At 35.6% G+C, this 25,459-nt stretch overlaps 1 long non-coding RNA gene and 2 pseudogenes across 1 annotated transcript; 1 reads left to right on the top strand and 2 right to left on the bottom strand.

Moving 5' to 3' along the window:
• LOC146922282 (uncharacterized) overlaps positions 1 to 25,459 on the bottom strand; it is a 153,347-nt pseudogene that overhangs the window by 106,259 nt on the left and 21,629 nt on the right.
• Positions 619 to 1,822, bottom strand: LOC146922284 (DNA replication licensing factor MCM5 pseudogene; annotated as a pseudogene).
• On the top strand, positions 21,508 to 23,834 carry LOC146922283 (uncharacterized). Its single transcript, XR_015010839.1, has 3 exons — positions 21,508 to 22,026; positions 22,801 to 22,861; positions 23,613 to 23,834. It is a non-coding gene; the product is annotated as an uncharacterized LOC146922283 (long non-coding RNA).

Raw genomic sequence — 25,459 nt, 5'->3', positions numbered from 1 at the left:
AGAAATTTTGATCGCACTGACAAGCCATGGCTCCAAAGTCTGAATCTAGCGAAGTTAGTCAAAACATTAAAACAAAAATTATTCTCAATCCCCCCGAATTCTAAAACCATAAAAAAATTCTAAAACCCTAAAAAAATCCCAATTCAAAACCCTAAAATAAGAAATTGGAGAATGAATGAGAAATTAGAGAATCGGTTGGCTTACCATGGCTTAAGGAGATTGTGAACTGAGAGAAAGAATCAGAGGCGGCGAACTGAGGAGAAGCTTCAGCGGCGGCGAACTGAGCGATTTGTTTGTGAGAGGGGAGAGAGGGGAGAGAACAGAGAACTGAGCACACTCATGGGAACACGGTAAAATTGTCATATGATAAGTCATTCAAATTGTCTTTAAACCTTTTATCATATCAAAAGTATATTACTACCTCCGGATTTTCTTGCAACTTCAAGGTTTGTTGATCAACATACTTGCTCTTGTCGGGAACAATAAGCCACGGATCAATTGGACAAGATTCTTCTCCAGGCTACAAAAAAAACCGTTTATCATGTAAGAGACATCCTCAAAAACGCAAAAAATAGAACAGGAAGTATCCACTGCAAAATAAGCAAAAGACAGCACAAACTAAACCTGAGGAACATGATCACATGAACGTGGAACAACTGCTCCCCCAAGTCCTGGCCAACACGGAACTTGCTTCCCCTTCTTACAATTCTTGCATATCAAGGTCACATATGTTGCTTTTGCCTTAGTCCTCGACGCAGCAATTGTTATCCCAGCAATTTTAACAAGCTTCGAAATGTATTGAGCCTACGAAAATGATAAAAAGGTAATCAACTTGATGTAACCTCAAATATACCAAATGCTCAAAATTAAATAAGAATCAACTTGTCCTGTTGCAACTAGCAAAAATCTCAATTCCTAAGCAGTCGAGATTCAACATAATCAACTGGTTTCATGACAACAAGCAAATGTCTCAATTGAAACCCTAAGCACTTGAATTTCAATAAGAATCAACTAACTTTGTAGAAACTATAAAATACTTTGAAGCACACACATGGACACAAGACACAAAACTGACACCAATAATAATTTGTGAAAATGACCTAATTGAACTTAATCACATGTGTCAATGTCACACCCCAGACACACCTTCGATTAAAAGTGTCCGTGCTACAGATATCAAATATCTCAATTGGAACCCTAATTCCCTAAACATCTTCCAAAACACAATTTTAAACCAAAATGAACAATTAAACACAAAATTAGTTAAAATCAACTCACCCCAAGTGATCTCATGGAAACAGAATCCTCTTTAGAAGTAAGAAGAATCTGAACATCACCAGGAGCAGCATATTCCATATCACCAGTATCTCCAGCAACCTTCGTCTTCAAACTCACCAAAACCTGCGCCGCCGCATTTTCAAACTACACAAACAAACAAACAAACAAACAAAAAACAAATCAACACAAAAAAATCAACATCAACGAAGTCATCAACCGAAGAAAATCAGAGTTTAAAATGAATTACCAGAGGAAGAATATCGGCAGGGGCAGATCGGAGTTTAGAAGGAAGATCAGGGTCAAAAGAGTCAAGATCTTCCATATCGACGAGAAGATATTTGGGATTGTGGAGAAGGCTTTCTCTGTAAGGGAAGACATTGTTACCGGTCTCGAAGTTACGGATGAATTCTTTGAATTTTTGGAGGATGGTGTGGTTGGAGATGGTGGCATCGGTTTCACCACCACGGCCGTCGTCCCATGAGCGTGCTTGGTCGCTGTAGTATACGCCTCCTTCGTCCCAACCTGACATTTTTTAGATCTCTGATTTGGGATTAGAGAAGAGAGAAACACGATGCTTCAGAGGGTAGAGAGGGGAGAGAACAGAGAACTGAGCGATTTTTGGTTTTTTTAATAAGTGTTATGTCAATACCGGCGGATTTGGGGGACTACTGGCGGATTTGCATCCTATCATTACTGGCGGATAAGGGGGACTACTGGCGGATTCTATGCTTTAATTACTGGCGGATTTTATTCGTTACTGACGGAATATTAAATGACTTACATTACTAGCGGATACTTTGCATTATTGGCGGACTATTTAATCCGTTATAAAATTACTGACGGATATATATCCCTCAGTAAAACAAAGTCATGTTGTTTACATTATTGGCGGAATATTTCCGCCAGTAATAATTCGATGGTTCTTTATTGACGGATTTATCCGTCAGTAATGTAAGTCATGGAATTATTGAGGGTTTTTTCCGTCAGTAACTTTACTGAGGGTTTTTTTGATGTTATTGGAGGTTTATTCCGCCAGTAATTACTGAGGGTCTGAATCCCCCAGTAATGCAATTTTGAATTGGCTAGTATATTAAGGAATTCTTGTAGTGAAATAAGTAAAACATATATTATTGTAAACTAGAAGTTTACAAATCATGTTTCAAATGCATATTCTTGAGTTTATTAAACAATCTCATAAGGATTGCTCAAATAATGATTTTTTTTTATCACTTGTGATAAAGTTCCTGAAGAATTATTGAAGGCTCCTGAAGAGCTAATGTATTGTTACCGAGAGAAGCAAAGTTACAAATGAGATTGCATTCTCTTGAAAATTTTAATGAGATTTAAGATATCCATCTATTGAAAGAAAAAAAATGTTAAATATCTCTATATTACGAGATATATTCTGGAGAAAATAAGTGTAGTAAAAAAAAATCTCTGATTTATACTACACTTATATTAGTGCAATGGAAGCACATATTATTGTAAACCTGAAGTTTACAATTTATATTATTAGTGCAATGAAAGCACATATTATTGTAAAGCCGAATTGTTTACAAATTGTTGGCAAGACCGGTTGGGTTATCCCGGATCTATTATGTTGCAGAAACTAGTTGAAAAGAATGGATATATATTGAAGAGCCAGAAGATTCTTCAATCTAGTAACTATTGTGTGTTACTAGTTCCCAGAGAAAGTTGACAATTTAAGGAGTGAGTCTCTCACTTATATGAAGTGATATTTGTAAAACAATACAATGCATCAATTAGATGATCGCATGTATGATTCTTGTCAACTCAGAACCAGAAGTTTGTGAGATTATTTTGTCAACAAATTTGACTAAGAGTTTATTTTCTGAACTTTTCAGAAAACATTTGATAAGTATCATTCGTCGATGAAAATTGATATTGAACAACCGGTAGCATATGCTCATAAAAATGGACTTGAAGATCTATTCTTTAGATGTCTAAAGTTAATTGTATGATTAATACTTATGAAACCATACCTTATAAACTCTATTTTGGGAAATAATCTTGTATGTTTAGATATTGATTTGCATCAAGCCAACACATTACTATATATAAATCCTCCCTTTAATCTATCATTGGTTTTAGGTTAAAAACCTAATATTTCTCATCTAAGTGGACTTTTGATGTGTTGTGTATATCACAATTGCTTCAATATAATGCACTAAGATAAATCTTGAAAGAATATTAGGAAAATATATTTGATATGAACCTCCATCTATCATTAAATGTACTGAGCCATCTTGTTTACAGCCCAGTAGACTGATTATGAATTGATGGATTAGTTTTCCCAATATTAGGGGGGAGACAATAAGTAGCTGAAAATGTGAACATGAAGTTCAAATAAATTATTTGAAAAGGAAATATTATTGTCCCGTTGTGATCCTCAAGATATAACTCATTTGCAAAGGTAAACAAATCAAATATCAGCTGCTAATGCTCCAAATAAAATAGATGTCCATATCGGATAATCTAATACTGGAAATGGGTCTTAATCGTATCTGAAGCATGATAGATCAATCGGTTCCAAATATAAAAAGCCTTGAATAAGAAAAGGAGCTTAAAGAAAAGATAACCCAAACAAGGATATAAAAACTCTAAAAGAGTTTTCTGACATAATTGATTTTTTTAGTTCCAGAAGAACTAATCAGGTACCTGAAACTTATGAAATATTGATAAATTATGTAATTAATAAAAGATCTCAATGGAATGAGATGAAACCGAAATGAAGTCAACGTCGACGTATTTTTGGATATAATATAGCGCTATATGTTATACGTAATAATGAGGATCATGAGCTAAAGTCTATTGAAGATTATAGATAAAGAAAATATGTACAAATGGAAGGAGACAATTTCAATGAAATAAAACTCGCTTCATAAAGCAGAATTTGTTTGGACTTGTAGTCCGCACACTTGAAGGTGTCAAGTTAAAAGGATATATATGATTTTTCGCACGAAAAGGAAATTAGTATGGTAAAACACACACACACACACACACACACACACACACACACACACACACACACACACACACACACACACACACACACATACATATATATATATATATATATATATATATATATATATATATAGAGAGAGAGAGAGAGAGTTTGATATGTTCACTTGAAGTGATTTGGTAAATATGTACCTTTATTTTTAAGAAACATCTATTGTTTAGAGACACATTCACCTGAAGTGAATTCAAGAACTTTTTCATACTTGATTAAGTTCAGTAGCACATAAAAGACTCAAATTATATGAAAGATGTGTTACAATTTATCTGTATGGCTCACTTGATAGTGGTGATTATATGAAACTCCCTGAAGTATTTCATTTGTGTGAGACTCACTATCAAAACTATTGAAGAGATGACATCATTTGTCCATTTTAAGGATATGCAAATGAATTTCTTATAATTGATTTTATGATAATCGTATAGATATTATTAGAACTCCTGAAGAGATTCTAAAATTTGTTATATAAAGGTCAATATGGACAAATCTAGTTGATTATGTAATAGAATGATTGTGATGTCACTTGATGTGAGTAAAGATGACGTCCTCAGGAAAAATATGAACAATTTGAATTGGTCAGGTGAAGACACTAATGTATTTTGCTTATTATATATTGTAGTATTTTTTTTGTCAATATTAGTAAATGCAGATATTGCAGCAAAGTCAAGCATACAATTTGTATATTGGAGAAACAATGATATCATTCGATGATTTGAAAATGTTAGCACTACATCAAGGAAGTGGATAATGCTATTTATTAAGGATTATGATTTCACACATAGAAGAAACTTTTGGGTTTCTAAATTTATAAGGAGACTCTTTCTACAACTCAATATGAAGACAATATCTCAAGAACTGCTAATTTGGAGAAGAGCATGGAGATATACCATATCTTTCTACATAGTCACTGTCAAGTAAAGATTTTGGATAACTAGCATATAAGATTATTTGACCTTCTTCGTCTCATATATAATTGTCTTTATGAGGGGGAGACACAAATGTGTTCTGCACTCTTTTTCCCTTAATCATGGTTTTATCTCATTGGGTTTTCCTGGTAAGGTTTTTAACGAGGCAGATTATGACACAAAAGGATGTTGTACTCTTTTTCCTTCACTAGAATTTTTTTCCCACTGGGTTTTTCTCTAGTAAGGTTTTAATGAGACATATCCTTGATGGACATCCAAGGGGGAGTGTTATGAATATTATAAGTGGATGTCCACAACCCTTGTGCTTATCTATTTGGTGACACCTTTGCTTAACTCCTAAGCACACATTTCTGTACTTATACATTAAGTACTTAACTCTTAAGTCATATCATTATACTTTATAAATAGAGATCACATGTAACATATTGTACACTACAAGAGAATAATATAATCCTCCTTCTTCTCTCTCTATTCTCTCTCCTTCTCTTTATTCTTGTTTTTATTCTAATAGTTTCATAACAAATCGCTTATTAAGTTGGTTAGACGTTTAAGTGTGTTTATTTTGAAGGAAATAATATATATCTTTTAATGGGTAATAGACCATCCTCGAGGTTTTTAATTAATTAAATTACATCTATTTTATTTAAGCTATAATTCGATCCGGCCCATTCTCACTCAATCAATTGTCGTGTTTGCTAAATAATAATAACCCTAAATCTATTTGTATATCTAGAAAAGGAAATAATCAACAAAAAGGTAAGAAAATATTTAGGTAAGAGAATATTTCGCTCTTTCTTTTTTTTTTTTTTTTACATTCCCACTGACGATAAATAGCGAGATGTTGCTAGAATTTTACCATCCAAAGTAGCTCTACACTGAAATCCGAATTCAACAGTTGTTAAAGCTTACAGAAGATTTTTTTTTTTTTTTCAAAGCACAACATATAAGTAAGTTTTTGAAATTCTTCTCTATGTTGGTTCTTACATCATGAACCCTTATTATTATTTCTACTTTTTTGCGTTTATTTGAACTATTAATACTGTGGAAAAAAAGAAAATAATACATCATGAATCCTTATTATTAATTTTTAGTCTTGGATATGTGTTTAGGAAAATAATCCAATATGCTTTTTAGAAATCCAATATGCTTTTCATTGTTTAATATTGGTTGTGGACTAATAATGTGTTCTCTGTTGGTAATAATGTCCATATATAAAAAAATTTCCCGGGACTGTAAAACGAGTCTTAATTATAAATTTATTTACCTACTTTTTTCTTGTTTGATTCAATTATTCATACAGGGAAACAATTTAGAAACTATAGATTTGGATCTCAACATGAGTGGTAATGGTGTTCCAAAGGAAGATTCAGGTACATCAAAGTTGTGGCTAGAGCAATGCTATTTTTATTTTAATAAATATAATGTTAGTTTTATATTTGATTTTTGTTTTTACAAGGATATTAGTTTATAATTTTCACTTTTTTGTACTTTTAGATTATGAGAAGACCAATGTTACCGCTAAAGATATTGAAGCTGAGGTTACAGGTATATTGATTTGTTTCTTCAAATAATTGTTGATCATAGTATTTGAGTCCAGAGATGTAGAAATAAAATTTCATGAGTGATAAAATTTGTAGGTAGAGCCTAAAAATATCAGCACTTGTTCCTTTGGTATATGCTATTTGTGATGAATAAATTGTTTGCCGTTAAAAAAAAATTGTGGCTAGGGCAGTGCCATTTTAGTATAATGAATTTCTATGTTATGAAAAAATTGTGATGAAAACCCCTGCAGTGAAAGACGTTATGAAAAAATCAGTCTCTGATGTCTCTAAATCTGCAAAGGTTACAGAAATAGGTAATGGAGAAGATATTTCTTCGGTTTCCTTACGAAGTCAAGAAAATGATCAAGTAGACTTTCATGAGGTGAAAAATCAAGAATTAGGTGACTCCCAAAGAGACTTTGAAATGACGACTCATGTTCATATATCAAGCGATTTACATGAGCAGAGCTCTGTGGTTCAGAAAGACAATTGTGTGCTTTAACAGCAATGGGATGAGGAAAATGATAAGGGTTCAGAGGAGGCATCAAAGAAAGACCGAGAAACCAGCGTTAGTAAATACCTTTCCAAGCCCCATAAAAAAACAAATAAACGGAAGATTCAACAAGGCACAAGAATTAGCAATGTTTATAACACTCGTTCCAAGCGTGTCAGCAGTGGATGTGACACTCGTTCTAAGGATGATTGACCATTTAAATCTCTTTAATTAGTTTGTTTTAATTAGTTCTTCAAAGGGTGTTTCTCCATGTCGGAAGATTCAACTCTTGTTTATAGTTTTGCTTTGATTTTTTTTCTTTCTTAAAGATGATATGTTTATTTTGTTTAGTTTGAATTCAATAAGTTATGATTCATGGTTTTAAATGTTAATTTCAAGGTTGAGAGGTTGTTTCAAGGAAGCAAGATTTTGCTTTGATTTCATGGCTTCTATTCATGAGTTGCTTAAATTGAATTGAATGTTGATTTTGGCTTTGAATTTTGCTTCTGATCCATGAAAGAAGCAAAAATACTAAATTATGGTAAACCCATGAGTTTATGTTTTATGATACTAACATGATACTAACAGAAGGTATGCAGATTTTTGCTTAAGAATAAAAGTTTGTTATGAGTTGTTTTTATAGTTGAAAGGTTGAGACAAAATGAAAAAAAAAAAAATCTAATGTAGAAAGAGTATGATAAGATCAATGTTCCTCTTTGATCTAATGATTAAAACCAACTTTTCCATGATAGAAAAATTTTACACTTTCCGAACCTAAATGCAACCTGAAGTTTTTTGTATTACAAAATCAAATTAGCACGGCAAAACAGTGAAACCGGGATTCAATTTGTATCTTGTGTATGTGTTGATTTTTTAATTTTTTTTATGTTTAATTTTAAGGAAAAATCACAATGGCTATTTAAGAGTCGTGTAATATATGATTTGAGTACAACGTATATTTTGAAGGAAATTTGGAGAGAAAGTACCAAATTATGAAGAGAATAATTTGGGCCCTTGATGATGATGTCCCGGCCATGGTGCAACAGGTTGGGCCCGGTTCAGCCACATGTCCTGCCTCCGATGGAATCGTAAGCTCCTTGAATCCACGTGATGCTGGCATGCAACATAGTAATCCACGTATTCAACAAGATTTGGATCTCTGGCAGAGTATCGAAGAGTACGATCGGCGCTCAGCAGAAACTCCATTTGTTCTGGTCTTGTCTAAAAAGCAAAAACAAATGTTGAAGAAGCACCAAGAGTGAATCTTCACTGCCTGCCCAATGAATATATTTTTCTGGAATGTTCGAGGTATTGGTAACTCCGACACTAGAGATACGTTAAGGAATTTATTTTTGTCTAATACACCTTTGTTATTATATATTGCGGAACCTATGATTACTGTGTCACAAATTCCATCTTGGTATTGGAAGAGTATTGGTGTTTTGAAGTTTTGTGTTAATGAAAGAGGTCCCTTGATTTTATCGGCGCTTTGGGGTACCGTCAAAGTTGTGTTTGGATTTCTTCCGGGACAGATGTGGTCTGCCTAATTACCGATTTTCCTAGTCTGTTGTTTTTATTTATTGCATTTTGTTTCTGAGGGTTTTGGCCTAGTCCCCCCTCTTTGTATATACTTTCATCCCCCCCCCCCCCCCCCCCCCCCCCCCCCCGATTAATAAGATTTGGAGTTGGCGGCATAGGGTGGAGGTTCCCCGGGATGCCAACCTAATTGAATGTCGGTGTGTCCTCTTGATGCATGTCCTTTCTCCTGGCTTATAAAAAAAATAAAGAGAATAACATACATAATAAAAAAAAGATCTAAGGCAAATCATGAAACTTTTTCGGAAGAAAAAAAAACGTGCGCAAACGGTGAGAAGAAGAGGATAATTAAATACCTTGGGATGAAAGCATTCTTAAATGACATTTGATAATTAAAATGATAAAAAGACAAATAACCCATTAAATAAGAGATTGGACATGATTCCTTAAAAAAAATTGGACATGATGACTTCAATTGTATTGTGTTGGATTTTAAAATTGTTTTGTTTTGGGGACTTGACAAATCGAGGGGCGAGAGATTGTACAAAAACTAAAATTTCCATCCCCCAATAAACCACAACCATAAGACCCTAAAATCTCCAAGATTTATTTTAATTAAAATACTATAATTAATAATAAATACTATATAGGGTGTCACACATTTCAATGGTTATCTCCTAATTACTTAAATAGAAACCCGCAGCGGAAATAAAACAAAATATCAAATAGATGTCTTCAAATATTCTCATCAATTAAATAATTTCACTTAAGAACATTGTAACGCCCGTTTTGAAAATGTTTAGAATATTCAAAAGTGCGTTATAATTGATATTGGATACATTAATTATACAATACTGAAACGACATCAAGTCGAGTATTTAGATACAAAACATCCAAGGTCTTAAGTTACATATTGTTCACTAGATAACCAAATGAAACTTGATTACAAAAAGTCAAAACAACATATCTTATAATTAAACATATGCATCCATAAGTCCAACTCTAAATATGTTTCCACGATCACACGGTCAATCCAAAGCTTTTTCCTTACCTTTTCCTCGAGTAACCTGTGAACCTGAACAAATAATGAGAGGGATGAGACATAAAGCCTCAGTGAGTTCTCCCTAACCCTAGGCTTGTGATAACCTTGGGGAAAAACCTATGGTTATCATGTGTCTAAAATACAACCTGCCGGTTGATTATACGTGTGTGGTCTTGCTTGACTAAACGGTAGTGCCTACTAAAACCGTCATAGGTTCTTTCGTCTTCCAAGGGTCTCGCTTACTCTATACGTGTCATGGCGGTTAAGGGGAATCTAAAAACGCTACTTCAAGATACGCTCTACGCATCGAGATCTATACAACATATTCATGACATGTTTCTAAGTAGGACGATTAGGTAAACCTAAATCGTCACCGACATAACTTTCTTTACTTACTTTAATTCTTATGCTTGAACATATCTAACATCAATACATAATCAAATTCAGAATTAAGTTAGAAGTTAGCGTCGAATAACAATAATAAATCTGAGTTCATTTTACGGATTAATTCCGGGTGGAGTAACCCCGAAAGTTAATCCCTAACTACCGGTGAAATACCTAGCTAAGGCGCACCGGACTCCCTCAGTGGTATGCGGGTCCCTTACGGCTTACCCCGTTCCCCTTGGAGAACCTCTTGTATCCGTCCTTGGAAGGAATACAAAAGACACGACACCTACTCTTGCTTAATGGTCTTGACCATATAAAACTTCTTGTTTTAGCTTTACTTGATTAAACATTCTTAATGAATAGATTGAACCAATCATTTCACACATTGCCATACACAATTCTATAATGACGTTCTAATTCTCGACGAACTAGGTCGAGGTTCTATTATTCCTCATACACAATATTCCTACCCTTGCTTGATTAATAAAACACTCTCTCTTGAAGTCCTACTTCGATGCTTAAAACCATATGTCGTTCTAGCGTTTCCATCTTTCTTTAATAAAGATAGTTTGATGTCTAGGTTTCCAAATCGATTATCCAAGAATTTAGGGTTTTCCTTTGTTTTCATGTAAATTTAAGAACAAACTCAAGTGTTTGTATGATGCCCCAAGCAAGGAATCGATACGACGTTAGCGATGGCCGATGCATGAGCAACTAATAGCGAAATGTCCCTGGAAGTCCAGAGACTTTCGCTATTAGCGAAAGTTTTTGTGCAGCACCTGCCAGACTCGCTAATAGCGTACTCCTCTGGAGTGAGTTCTGGAAAATTTTGCTAATGGCGTAGGAATGTCGCCATTAGCGAGTTTCTTGAGTTTTATGTGCAGATTTTTCGAAAAACCACAGTTTTGCCTCAATCTTGAACCTCTTGCAAGCCCTAGACATCCAGTAAACATATTTCACAAGAGAAAGGCATATAATAGCATATGGCATACTTTAAACATCTATTAATCTCTTAGTTTCATCATGAAAATAAAACTTACATATAAAATCTAAACCTTAATCAAGTATGAAACTATCAAAGTCACACCCATAGGATAGGTTTACTATCTAGGAACTCACCTTAAAGAGTTTGAAGTTGTTCCAAGCTTCCACACAACCAAAACCCTAACAAAGAAATCTAGTTGGAGAAGTTGCTTCAAGTTCCTATGTTTCTTCCACCATAGTTTCTTACCCTTACTTAATTGCTTGCTTGAAGGAGAAAGATCAAAGTGAAGATGGATTAAAGAAGGGATGTGGGTCGATTTCTAGAGATGGAAGAGAGCAAGAAAATTTTGTAAAACCTAGAGAGAGAAAGGCTTAGTCTTAATGAATATTTTGGGGTCTAAATCCCTTAAATACTCCTTTTGAACAAAAACCAAAACTGCCCTTAACTGAAACGTACGCAAAATATCGTTAACAGGTATCATCTCATAACTTGAATAAGCGGAATATTACAAACATAATCTCAAATATCATGGTAATTGCAATATAATATAATTTTTTTAACAAACAAAAATGATATATATTAACAACTGTGATTTACCCCGCACAAGGCGTGCAAAAGGGAAACAACACAAGAGTATTTACAAAAACCAGGTGCTAACCAAATCAAAGCACGACCGAAGCAACAAAACAATGAAAAGATTACAAGTGGACGCCCATACAAAGGATCGGTTGCTTCCACCAGTCATGATAGCTGTAAGTAAACGTTACTTGTTTTGACTTTCACCATAAAAAAGATGTCAGTTTAACCTTTTCAATAAGGGTGGAAGGTGTTGATGCCATGTTTTTGAACACACGGTCATTTCTTTCCTTCCAATGAACCCAGATAGAGGTAAACCAAATGATCCTGAAAAACATATGTGTGAATCTAGGCAAACCCACCATAGTAATAAATTGATTGAAGTGTTGATGAAGATCACCAGACAAAACCGAAGAGATACCCAGCCAAAGCCAAACATGAGACCAGAGGGATCCAAAGACGTCATAGCCCAAAAATAAATGCATACTAAGACCATTATAAGAAACTCATCCGTCAGACAGCCATTCACTAAAACAGACTCCTTTGCCATTCCAACACATTCAAAAATCCACTTCCTCCAAATTGTTGGGAAATTCATGTTTGCCATTATAGAGTCCAAGTAATTTAAATCGACTGAGTCATACGTTTTTTCAAAGTCTACTTTAAACAAAAGCAACTCTTTTTTCAAGCGGGTAGCTTCATCTACCGCTTCATTTGCAATTAAAATACCATCCAATATTTGTTTCCCTTTAACAAAAGCGAACTGAGACTCAAAGACCACATTTCCTATTACAGATCGAAGTCTGTTAGCAAGGACCTTATACAGACTTCCATCCCAAGAGATAGGTCGGAAATCATTCAACCGTTGCGGACTATTCACCTTCGTATTGAGAGCAATAAAAGTAGAGTTTAAACCTTTTGTCAACTTGCTGTTTCGATGAAATTCCACCATAAACCTTAACAAATCATCCTTTAATAAATTCCTAAATTCCTTAATAAAACCAAAGATAACACCATCAGGGCTCGGGCTCTTGTAACTGTCGCAATCCCAGCCGGCTTGTTTCACTTCCTCTATAGAAAACGGTTTAGTTAAAATTCCTGCCTCAACAAAAGAGAGTTTGCAAAAATTGAGACCCTCAACACCTGGCCGCGCTACCCCCTTGACTTAAAGTGATGTGAAAAATAATTGAACACAATAGGTTGAATATCATGCACCCCTTCAACAATACCACCATCGACAGATACCACGTTAATAACATTATGACGTCGTCGATTAGACATGTAACTATGAAAGAATTTTGAATTTGCATCCCCCTCCTTCAACCATTTCATCTGCGATTTCTGCCATTTAATACTATTTTGCATGTGAGCCAATGAGTGTAAAGTGACGGATAAATCATGAAGCTCGGTGACCTCCTCATCCTAGAGATCGACAGTTTCTTCATTAACATCTAAATAAGACATTTTATCTTTTATCTCCTTCATCCTACCGTCCATATTCTGATCATGTTGAGAGTGCCACACCTTTAAACTTGCCTTAATCATTTTCAGCTTCTGTTGTAACACAAAACCGCCCCTCCCTTGACAGTTGAATGTTTCCCATTTTTCGTGGACAAACTCTGTGTAACCATGTGTAACCAGGAAATTCAGACCAACATTTAAGCATCCTTAAAGGACGAGACCCCCAATTAGTTTCGTCGACATGTAACATCACCTGAACATTATCAGATAGACCCCGTTGATAAGCGACCTGAATACAATGTGGCCATTTTTCACACCACTTATTTGACAACAAAAAGCGATCCAATCTGCTCATAGAAATTCCATCACCTCTAAACCAAGTAAATAGCCTTCCACAAATAGGCAAATCAATTAAAATACTATCATAAATGAATTTGTTAAACACATCCGCATCCGGCTGCCTAAAAGCCACGACTCTACCCTTCCTTTCTTATATACTTCGAACATAATTAAAATCCCCACAGACACAAATGCACACATCGCTATTATTGATAACAAGTAGAAACAAACTCTCCCATAACATCTTTTTAGCCACCAGGTCGCACGGTGGATATACATTAAAAATAATAAATTCTTCTTCAGTAAGTAAAACCTTACCCTTAATGGTCAAAACATGTCTGAAGCTGAAAGAAGACCACACATCAATCCGGGATGCATCCCACACCGTAACCAAGCCATCGGAAGCCACAACAGAAGGTTGGTAAGAATAACTATGCTTTAATCATTTGATCATTCATCATTTCCATCTTAGTCTCTTGAATACACAACACCATATGATGCTTCTCATTTACTAACCGCTGGACCACTGCCCTCTTCTCACCACCTCCTAACACCCTCGCATTATAAGTAATAATCTTCATTGAAACCTCCCTCACCCTACCCACCTCTCCACCTACAACCTCATTTCTCACCCTCAACACCCTCATTCCCCAACACCTCCCCACGTAACACCTCACAACAGCCTGCTGCCCTCCACTCTCTCCTCCCATCCCTTGAAAGCAAGTTAAAACTATTGGTGGTATCACAGTTAAACTTCACCCACACTACCTTTCCCAACTCCCTAACATTCTCCTTCACCTTATCTGCTTTGCCATGTAAATGCAACCAATTCTCCCAATCATTATAACCTGATGAAGTTGAATTTTTTGAAGAATTCGAAGTTGAACCTTCTGCTAGCTTTGAAATATGTTGCGTAACACGAACCTTCTTCTTGCGTTTTTGTTTCTTTAAAATTCGAATAATCTGCTTTCGATCATTAGCCGGCATGCGAGCAATTTACTTCATGAAACCAACAGACTGAATAACGCTCCACCCTTCTTAATCGCTGGTGACTTAAGAGATGTTGTAGAAGAAAAATTTGTTGATTTCGAATTGTTCTCATTCCTTCTGTCCGACTTGCGTGTTGAAGAAATTACAACACCGCCTTCCGAAATAGTCATTTGATTCGCGATCCAATCGATGCTCCAAGGCCCTTGATCCAATCTATGCTCCAAGGCACACCGTTGTTGCAGCAATTACGATGTTGGTGTTCATAAAATTCATTTTTGCTTGTTCAAAACAAAAAGTGAACGTAAACTCATAAATAATAAACAAGTCTATTCATTTAAAAAAACATGGGTACTCTAGAATATCAGGGAATACTATTAATTGTTTTTTTGGGAATACTTTTAATTGTTTACTTGCATGCTTTTGTTACAGGCGGTTCGGACAAAACAAGTAAACCAAAAATTCAAACAAAACCAAACTAAAAAAGTATGTGGGTAATGAATTAATATATAGGCCCAATAGAATAAAATAAGATCAAGTTATATTAGGAATATAACTTGAGCTTATTCTATTCTGTTGGGCCTATCTTAATTCCTTACGGTGCGACTTTGTTTGGTTCAATTTAAAACCAAACCAAACCGACATAAATTGATCTAGTTTGGTTCGATTCTCGGTTTTTGATGCAGCTAGAGGATAGAAAATCAAATGCAAATTATATGTTATTATTAGGGGGGATCACCAGTGTCTTGGTGTTCGAGAAAGGTATCAGTGGTCACACTCTCATCATGTGAAGATGAACATATAGTTGCATCACTCTGTGCATTTCAAGCAGTTTGGATAATAAACTTTATTGATGAAATTAGCAGTGAGAAGCATGCAGTTGTGACATTGAAATTAAGTTGACAACATCTCTGCCATCAACTTAGTTAAAAATCCCATTGCACATGGGAGAAGTAAACACATACAAATGATATTTTACTTAAGAGAGGAAAACTAAGCATTGACTAACATGAATTAAGGTGGCGTGTTGTGAGTTTAATTCAAAATTAGTCAATGGTTAGCTTATTTGTGGTGCAAGTAACTATGTGGAGAGAGTCATTTTTTCTTCCTTTCTGTTATTGGCAGTTAGGTTGTTAGGTGGCTAGTATTGTAATGTACTTGAGCAATAATAGCTCATTCTAGTAGTATTATATAATTTTTTTTTGAAGAGGCTAAAATGAATTATATTACCACAACAAAAAGGTCTTCCTAGCACAAGGTGTGCTAAGGAAGAAACACCATAATACTAACAAAGTCGAAACAATAATTACAAGGCTGAAGCCAAATAACCAAAAAACAAAACAAGAAAGAATAACAATTAGCCGATGTCGAGGATAGTAAACGGACTGAGCCACCAACCATGGTAATTGAGGGGAAGACTAGCGAGTTTCCCCTTCAACCACATGAAAGTTAGAGACTTTATTGTGTCCACCACGTGCGAAATAGAGCAAATTATGTCATTGAAAATCCGATTATTTCTTTCTTTCCATATTTCCCACACTGTTGCATACCAAATAACCTGTAAGATAGATCTCCTGGACTTGGTAGCACCACCAATAAAATTGAACTGATAATAATGATTTGAAGCATCATCAGGCAAAACAGAGGATACACCAAGCCACCTAAGAATATGATTCCAAACAGATCCAAAAAGATTACAATGTAATAATAAGTGAGTAGATGTTTCCACCTCCCCACACCCTCCAAGACACGACTAAGCGTCGATGCCAGTAACATGTCTACGGTAAAGGTTGTCCTTAGTAGCGAGCCTGTCGCAAAATAGACGCCAAGCAAATAACACCACCTTCAAGGGAATTTCATTATGCCACAGAGAAGACACGTGCACCATAAGATCAACAGGAGCATTAGCATTAAGAAAATTATAAGCACTTCGAACTGTGTAAACAGAAGACGTTTCCAACTGCCACCGCTACCTATCAACCCTATCAACCTGCAAAGTAACATTATGAAGTAAAAGCCTAAGGTCCCCTATTAGATCCTCTTCCCACGCAAACAACCTACACCTCCAACTCCAAGTCGCCCCCTCAATTACCCAACCTAACAAATGCATATCAAACATATATTCACCCTTCAACACCGACATATGTTAAAACGGTCTCTAAAAGACACTCCACCCACCCAAACATCCAACCAAAAGAGAGTATTTTTGCCATCTCCCACACACTGACTAACATTACCATAGAACCAATCCTTGGAACACAAAGCAGAGATGTCCCTCCACCAAACAGAGGCCTCCCGGACACCCTCCCTCACATGCCCCACTCCACACCGTAACGAGCCGACAACAACCTAAACGACAAACTATCTTTATCCACCAACAACCTCTGAAGGTGAGAAAAACACAAGAAGGGGGGTTGAATTGTCTTAGCTTTTTCTTCGTTTTCTCCTAAGCTGAAATTACTGATCAAAAGCAGATAGAGTTCTACTTCTGAAGTAATGTTCAGGATCTAATTGCAGCGGATAAAACAAAGAGAGAGAGAGAGAGAGAGAGAGAGAGAGAGAGAGAGAGAGAGAGAGAGAAAGAGAGAAGAAAGACACAAAACAATTATACAGGTTCCTTCCACAAACCGAAAGTAGTCCTGTCCCCCTTGCACTTCCAAGGAGAGTTCAATAAAATGTAATATCTGATTACAACTGCTCACTGCTAAAACTAGCAAGAGACTTCAAACTACTCAAGCACAACTGCAAGAGATTTCCTATGCTCCTGAACACAATCAAGAGACTTCATATGCTCAAGCACAACTGCAAGAGACTTCTAATCAAACATAATTACAAAGAAAATTGTTTGAGGTTGAACACTTGATATACAATCAGTGGTGTTCACAATACAAATCAGATACAGACTCTTAAGACTCTAGAATTTCTAAGATATGAAAGTTGTTAAGAAATTCTAAGTGAACTTTTGATACAGAACAATTTTGACAGAGTTTTGGCACTTGTAAATTGTTGTTGATTCCTTGCCATTCTCTAAGTCTTCACTCCTTTATATAGAGGTGTGAAAGAGATGTTGTGAAATTGACAGCACATTTAAAAAAGGGTTGTTTGAAGCTTTGATCAATCACCAATGATCTTTTGCCTGATATGGTTATTTTCCTATGAAGGATCAATTTCAAAACCATTCCTAGTATAAAGGAACATTGTTGCAGGCATAACTGTTATTCTTGTCCTGTAGCAGAGACAAAAATAGAGTAGTGGAGGTAGTGGTTGTACACTTCGTACAATTGTACTTTGTCAACGCTCTTCAAAGAACAAGCATCCAATGCCTTCAAATCCTTTCAAAATAGTTGTTGTTTCACTGTCCTGGTCTTCTGCAATGCTAGGCGTGATTAAATCCTTTGAATAGCCTTTGAAGCTTTAAGTCTTTCATCTTCTGATGAACTTCAGCTTCTGGTGATATTTCTTCTGATGAGGTGCTTTTGATGAACATGTTTCTGATGATGACGTCATTACTTCAGGAGTCCTTGACTTCAGGAGCACTTTTCTTCAGATGCTTCAAGCTTCATTCTTGTTTATTCCTTTGCTCTCTTTTGTTCCTTCAGAACCTTATAAGATACCAAAATTTTTGTCTATGGTCCTGTACACTTGAACAAATATTAGCATATCCAATTGACAATTTTTTTAATACCTTGTTATCATCAAAACTCTAAAGGGTAATGTTAAACACAATTTGTTCCAACAATCTCCCCCTTTTTGATGATGACAAACATTAGTATTTAAAATGTTCAATTGTTGTTAATCTAATTAACAAGTTGACTTTAAGGGTATGAGGTTTGTAAGCTCCCCCTGAGTCCAATAGTACTTTAAGGTGAGGTTTGTAAGCTCCCCCTGAGTTCTATCCATGTTAATTAAATTCATCATTAAAAACGTAATAACACTCAGAATATTCTCACATTAATAGACTAAGAGATGAGAAGAAGGTCCTATTAATTTAACTTGATTAAAATTAAATTAAAGGGGCTCAGAGCCTATAAATACTATACATCTACTCCCCCTTTTGTCATCAACAAAAAGTATAAAATAAAGACAAAATGAAAGAGTGAGAAAAACAGTGAGAAATTCTATTAAACACAGAGTTCAGAAGCGTAAAATATGGTTCAGATGCATAAAAGTAGTTCAGAAGAAAAAAAAATTATTCAGATGCAGAAGTATGCAAAAAAATATAAACAAAGAAAATAAACAAGCTAAGGTGTGCAACTAAGGTTTGGGTTATTTTTGGAACATCTCCATCGTCTCTTTGAGCATCTTGTTTGTAGTCTCAGCTTGCTGCTTCATTTCCTCTTTGAAGGCTTCATTGCTTCTGATCAGATTTTCTTCTCTAATCCTTGCTTCTTCCAGTTTAGCTTCTGTAGAATAGTTATACTCAAGCAGTAACAGTTTCTGATCAAGAAGCTCTTTCTTTAACTGCTTGTTTTCTCTTTCCAAGACAGTATTCCTACGCATCAATTCCAACTCTATAGAGGCTGGCTTGAAGTTTATCTTGGTTAACCATGAGTGATCCAGCTCCTTAGGATGAACACAAGAAGGAATGACATCAGAAGCATTCCTGCCTGTTATGCACAATTGAGTCTTCTCTTGAGTTCTGCTAACTCTTACTTCTTGCAAGTTGTTGACAACCCCTCTCAACCAGTCCTGGAGGTTGTTCTGTGCAATATCATGAGCATCAAGAGATGATCTTTGTAGTTCAGACATGACAAAATCAACTCTTTCTCTCAATCTCATCCATTGCTTCTCATAGTTTTCTTCATGAACCAAGTTATTTCTTGCTTCAACTAACTTGTTCAGCTCCTGAAAAATGTTCTCACACACATCTGCTAATATAATAGAATCTAGAAACAGGGTGGGTGGAGAAGGTACATTTGTAGATCTGGCAGGAGTACAAGCTAGAATGGCTTGGTTTGAAGATGAAGGTGAGTTAGGTTCAGCAAAATCAATATTGGTCTCAGATGGTAGATCAGGAACAGATTTTAAGACCAAGGTAGAAGATGAGCTTGTAGACATATTAAGAAATCTAGGTTTGAACCAGGAATTAGTTTGCTCATCTTCATCATCAGAATGATCTGATGTGATCATAAAATCAGGTTCAATGATTTGTTCATGAAAAGTTTGAGACTCAAGTTGATCAAGAAAGACTTGTTTAGAAATAGATTGTCTTTTCTTGGCTAAATTTCTCAACGCAATGCCAAAGGATGTGTTTGAGTGAGTTGCATTGAGATGATATGGAAGTTGTTCAGGGTGAATGATAATAGATGTGCAGGTTATTGAGGCCATTTGTAAGTTTGGTGCTTGTTGTTGGGGGCTTTCTAAAGTGACTTCCTCATAAGCTACTTCAGAGGCTTTTTCTAGATTAGCTTCAAAACCTGGTAATTCAACTGAATAGTGATTGACCAGATCATCCAAAATAGATGGTTCAGAAGTTTGGGTAGTTGATTTGGGATGTGATGATGATTCAGTGAGATTGGCAGACTCAGTCACTGCTGGTTCACCTACAACCTCTGCATCTGCAGGAACAAATTGAAGAGGTTCAATCATAAGAGATTGAAAGGGATGATTAGCAGGTAGTCCTGCACTAACATCAATCCTCATTTGGGACAAACCAATTATCCTTTCTTGAATACTTGGATACATTGGCTCAAATGCATCATCAGCAGGCTTTTTCTGGTGTTTGGTGGATGATGAAAGGCCTTTGTTTATATTTGAATAGATTTGGCTTAAGGGAATATCATCTATGTCTGAGGAGGTTGAACTAGATATTGAGTGGGAGGCTGAGGTTGAACTAGATTCTATTTCTATAACATTAGCAGTGTGAAGAGAATTAGTATTACCTCGAGTAGCTTCTGAAGCATCAGCTTCTGAACAAGCAGCTTCCCTCTGAACTCCTTCAATAGTTTCCATCACTTCACCAGACACCACCAATTGTTGAAGATTCTCTATAAGCTCAATTCCCAGTTGAGCAGCTTCAACAGTTGATTCCTTCAGCAATTGCTCAGCAGGAACACCGATTTCCTGAGCAAGTTTATCAGCCTTCTGCAGTGTAGCTTCTTCTGCAGCTTTCTTCTTCTTGATTTCTCTGGTCACTAAGTCAGTTGTAGCTTTAATCTGCTCTTCCTCTTCCATCACATAGTCTGCTACCTTCAGTTTCCTGACAGCATGCTTCCTTTTTTTTCTTAGGAATTGAAGGTTAAGCAGGTAGAGATTGTGAGGATTCAGCTATTTTGCCACTCCTTGTCCTCTTGTGTAGAACTTCAGCAGGTTCTAAGTCCTGGACTTCTTCTTGAATACTTGGCACAATAGGACCAATATCTTGCTTCTGAGAGTCTCTCTTTTCCTTCTTAGCTCTCTTGGGAAGTGATTCAACATCTTCTTCCATATACTCAGCTTCAGTAATTGCTCTCTTCTTGGATTTCCTGCTTTTAGCTATAGGCAAAGCACCACCATACGTAGTGTCAGGAATGTCACTGAGCTTAATTGTCTAACCTGTTTTTTCATAGTGATCCAGAATGAAGTTAACTCTCACTTCTAAAGGATCTTCCTTGCATATAGGAGGAAAATCATTCATCAGATCGGATACAGCTGAAGACTACTTTAGATCAGTGCTGAGTTCAGTGTATGGTTCTTTTGTGATTAGCTTCATGTGCCTAAGAGTACTGCCATTGATCACTTTGCCTGTTACTGTGCATAGCTGTCCATCAGTAAAGATATTGATTTCCTTGAGAGTGTTCAGAAGCCCTCTGTAAGATCCCGGTATTTTATCATATTTTTATTCTAAATTATTTTATCTTAATTTGACCTTAAAATAATTTACCTTTGTGATTTATTGAGTGATAACATTATTTTTTTTTCTTTCAAATTATATAATCAAAACTCATTATACTAATTATTAAATAGTGTACCCTATAACCATCTATTCCTACTATTATGATAAAGAAAAATGACTTGGTCTTCATTCAATTGCTTTATGTACAAGTAGTTACCATATTATAGAATCACTTCAATAGGGTTGGCTTTCATTATTTTCATTTTCTGTGTGCACGTGTAGCAAGTCCTTCCCATCTTGATCTCATGTTGCTATTAAATTAATTAAGTATAATCACCGTCCCAATATTAAAGAACAAGAAAAAGGAACTTCTATTAGAAAAATACAGTGTAACCTCCTAATCCTTAACTATAGTGCCACTCATTTAGGAAGGGAGTTAGTGGGAGGTTATCTCACTATTAATAACAATCAGTTATCTTTTTATTCTATTCATTCACCTCTCTACCGATCATACACTTAGAAAAATAGGAAAACAAAATTGAGAGAAAGAGAACCAGAGAGGGAGTCTCGAAAGAGAAAGAAAAGGGAACTAAGAACCAACAATTAGACTTCACACAAGTAAGACTTTCTTCACTCTTGCTATCATTTCTCATTAACACTTATTGTTAGAGAGTTCAACCCTTTTATGCCCTTGACACCTTTTAGTGTAGTTTATGTAAAAACTTTGAATTGTTAAGGCCATAGTCAAGTTCGAGTTTTTGCTTTGTTCTAAAAGTATTTTCAAATTTTAGTAACTACTGCTCTTGCATTTCTTATTGTTCTTTCATTTACTTATGGAATTCTATTTTTCTAAAACGGGATATATTTTATGAGTTTAACCATGAGAAAAAAAATTAGTCCAATGTTCTAGCAATCTTCTTGAGTGAGTTAGAATGGTTTATTGGAATGATTAGTTGGTCAAAGGTTTTTAGTTAAAACAAGTTAGGTTTGATGCTTCTTAAATAATAGGACCTGATACGATAATAGAGTATGCTACGGTGTGTTTGTTTTGACTACATGAATGAAACCTTTGAGTAATTTTTGAGACAAACTTTTTGATTATAATTGGAAGTGTTACTAGTATTATGATTGAAGACTTTTATTCAAAGTACTTAAAAAAAATATAAGTTTTAGTGGAAGTGATTCTAGAATTTAATTCCTACCATTCGTTTATAATGTAGTAACTATACTTGTACCAGGTGCTTATATTTGTTTACTAATCTAAAGGTTCTATTTTAATAACCAAATAAGCAGGAGTTATTGGTGAATCTTATTTTAACCGAGCCTTGAGTAGGATTTAGGAGTAATAGGAATAGGAGTTGGAAACTAAGTTAGTAAATACTTTTTGTGAAGGTGTAGATTCAGTGGAGCAAAGACCACGAGTAGAAATCTTAATAGCTGCTATATTGTTAAGGTAAGGGAAAGGGCGCTCCATTTCTTATTTTATATATGTATTTACTTTTTGTTAAAATGATGATGTTTTGATCATGTTTATGTAATGTGAACTTGATTTTGCATTGCTTGTTTTGTGAGTATAACTTGTTGTTATGTCCGAATTGTGGTCTTGCATATGTTGTAAGTCGGAGTTACTGTCGATGTAATCTGTGTCTCTAGCAGGTGGTGAAGACAATGATTAATTTAGTCGGATACTCATTTTGAGTGATTTATTTTGTGGAGTTAATAACCAGGTGTCGCATGCACACATTCATTGTCGCGTGGTGCCCATAATTGGTTGGGACCCAAAGTCTTGAGTGTCCATAATTGGTTGGGACTCATCGTTTCCTTTTGAGTGCTCATAATTGGTTGAGGCTCATTGTTTTCTTTTGGTGCCCATAATAGGTTGGGACCCGTGGGGTATGTGGTGTCCATAATTGGTTGGAGCCACAGTGGAGAGTTCTTAATTGGTTGAAGCCCACAAATATCTACGAAGAACTTTTGTTGCCCTATAAGGGAGGTGATATCCGGATCATTTGTGTCGCATATAGGTCAACCTTTAGGATGTCGTGCATTTGTCGAGTCCGCTGGTGTTTTGGGTGTTGACATTGTGTGTACTTTATATTAATTTTGTACTATTTGTGTGCCTTTAAATACATGTTAAATATATGTATAACTTGTATATTTGTTGTTGTTTGGGAGTTGACCCTTTTTCCGTATTTGAAAATCAGATAATGATATCGATTTACAGTTGGAAGCTTCGAGAGAGGTGGACCTTTGGTGCGTCTTAGCGAGAGTTCTCGCTAGCTTCCAAAGTTTTGACCAGCTAGGATGTGTACTTGGGTAGTAAAAGGCCGAAAGCCTTGTTCTTAGGGATTTTATATTTTGATGTAAAACAACTCTGATTTACTATTTTGAAAATTTAAGAGAAACCTGTTTATTCGTGTATTTTGAACCCTATGAGTTTTCAGTTTCTCCTATTATTTATAAGAAAAAAAAAATAGTTATTGATCTTTTTCACTAAGAAATGTATAAGTTAATGTCTCAAAAATTTGGGTCGTTACACCCTCCTTGATGAAGAATTTATGAAATAAATCTTCCATAGGGAATCCAGCATCTTTTGATTGTTTGACTTTCCCTAAGAGTCTTAATCATGTGCCTGAAGATGTACTTAGGCACATTTTCCTTCTCCTTGGTGATGAAGAAGTGCAGAACCACTCTATGATCCAGTGAGGGTTGATCTCCACCACCACCTTTTGGTAGAAGATTCTCATTTTGGATCTTCAGGAACAACTTATGTTCCATGATCAAATCACAGTAATTTCCCTTCTTAGTACTGTTGAACATGATTTTATTCACTGTTTCAATCCATGGACTAGTTTTGTTGTTGTCCAAGCCAGTGACAAACCTTCCTTCATATGCTCTTCTAATCACCCAAAGAATCACTTCTTCTGAGATAAACACAGGAATACCCATGATGCTTGATCTTATTTCTGTGCAGGTGAACGGTTCCAAACCCATTTCTTCTCTTGTTTTACCCTTTAGACTGGGGTCTATCAGAACTTTCTCATCCATTTCTAACTGAGAAGCTTTACGATCGTAGACTTGTGCTCTAACCCAGAAGTGCCTTACTAGGTTCATGTATGTTGGACCATTCAGCATGTTGAAGTAGTTGATGAGGTCCTGAGCTTCATAATAACTCTCGAGCTTGCATCCATGGTGTGCTAAAAATATGAAATCCACAGGGTTTTCAACTTGAACTGTAAGTTCCCATTCTTCTAATGAGATAGTTCTTCCCCTGACTTCATATGCAGGTTTTTGCATGGATGTTTCTGGAACCGAACTTGAAGAAGCCATTGATGTTGAAGAGAGATTTAGGGTTCTAGGGTTTTGATTGAAGAAGATGAATTTCTCGCAGGGAATCAGTGAAAATACAGAAAGTGTAGGTTGTAAAGTGAGTAGTGTGTGTTTTTTGTCTAAGTGTTTTTAGTAAAACGTTTGCAATTTAGAAGGGGACAAACAAACACATCATTAATGACATAGGGGGCGCGAGATAGTACATTCAAAGCTTAAAATCATCATTGCCCTCTTATGTTATACACCAATACACTTAAGTCACGTTAGAGTTTCTCAGAGTAACTGCCAAGTTAGTGGGACAGGTGCTACCAAAAGTAACTTCCAACGTTTCCACTATCTCTGCTATTCAGGAGCACAAAATCCAGCTTCTGGAGTTCAGATGCTGATGTCATCTTCAGAAGCACATTTTCCTCAGAACCTCAATAAAGAGCTTCTGATGGACTATAGCTTCTGAACGACTTCAGAACCTAAATTCATGTTCAGGAGCAAGCATTTTAATCCGACACAAAGTGCATGTTCAAATTTTTCTTTATAAAATCAAATTTTTCCACAGTTAAAGGCTTAGTGAATAGATCAGCCCATTGATGTTCAGTATCAATGAATTGTATATCCAAGATTCCTTTTTGAACATAATCTCTGATAAAGTGGTGTTTGATTTCAATATGCTTTGCTCTTAAATGTAGAATAGGATTCTTTGACAAACAATTATCACAATAAATGG

The sequence above is a fragment of the Medicago sativa genome, chromosome 5, assembly GCF_051527215.1.
Source record: "Medicago sativa cultivar Bolivia chromosome 5, Bolivia_mono, whole genome shotgun sequence".
Taxonomy (NCBI): Eukaryota; Viridiplantae; Streptophyta; class Magnoliopsida; order Fabales; family Fabaceae; genus Medicago; species Medicago sativa.
This window is presented reverse-complemented; position numbering and strand designations above follow the sequence as displayed.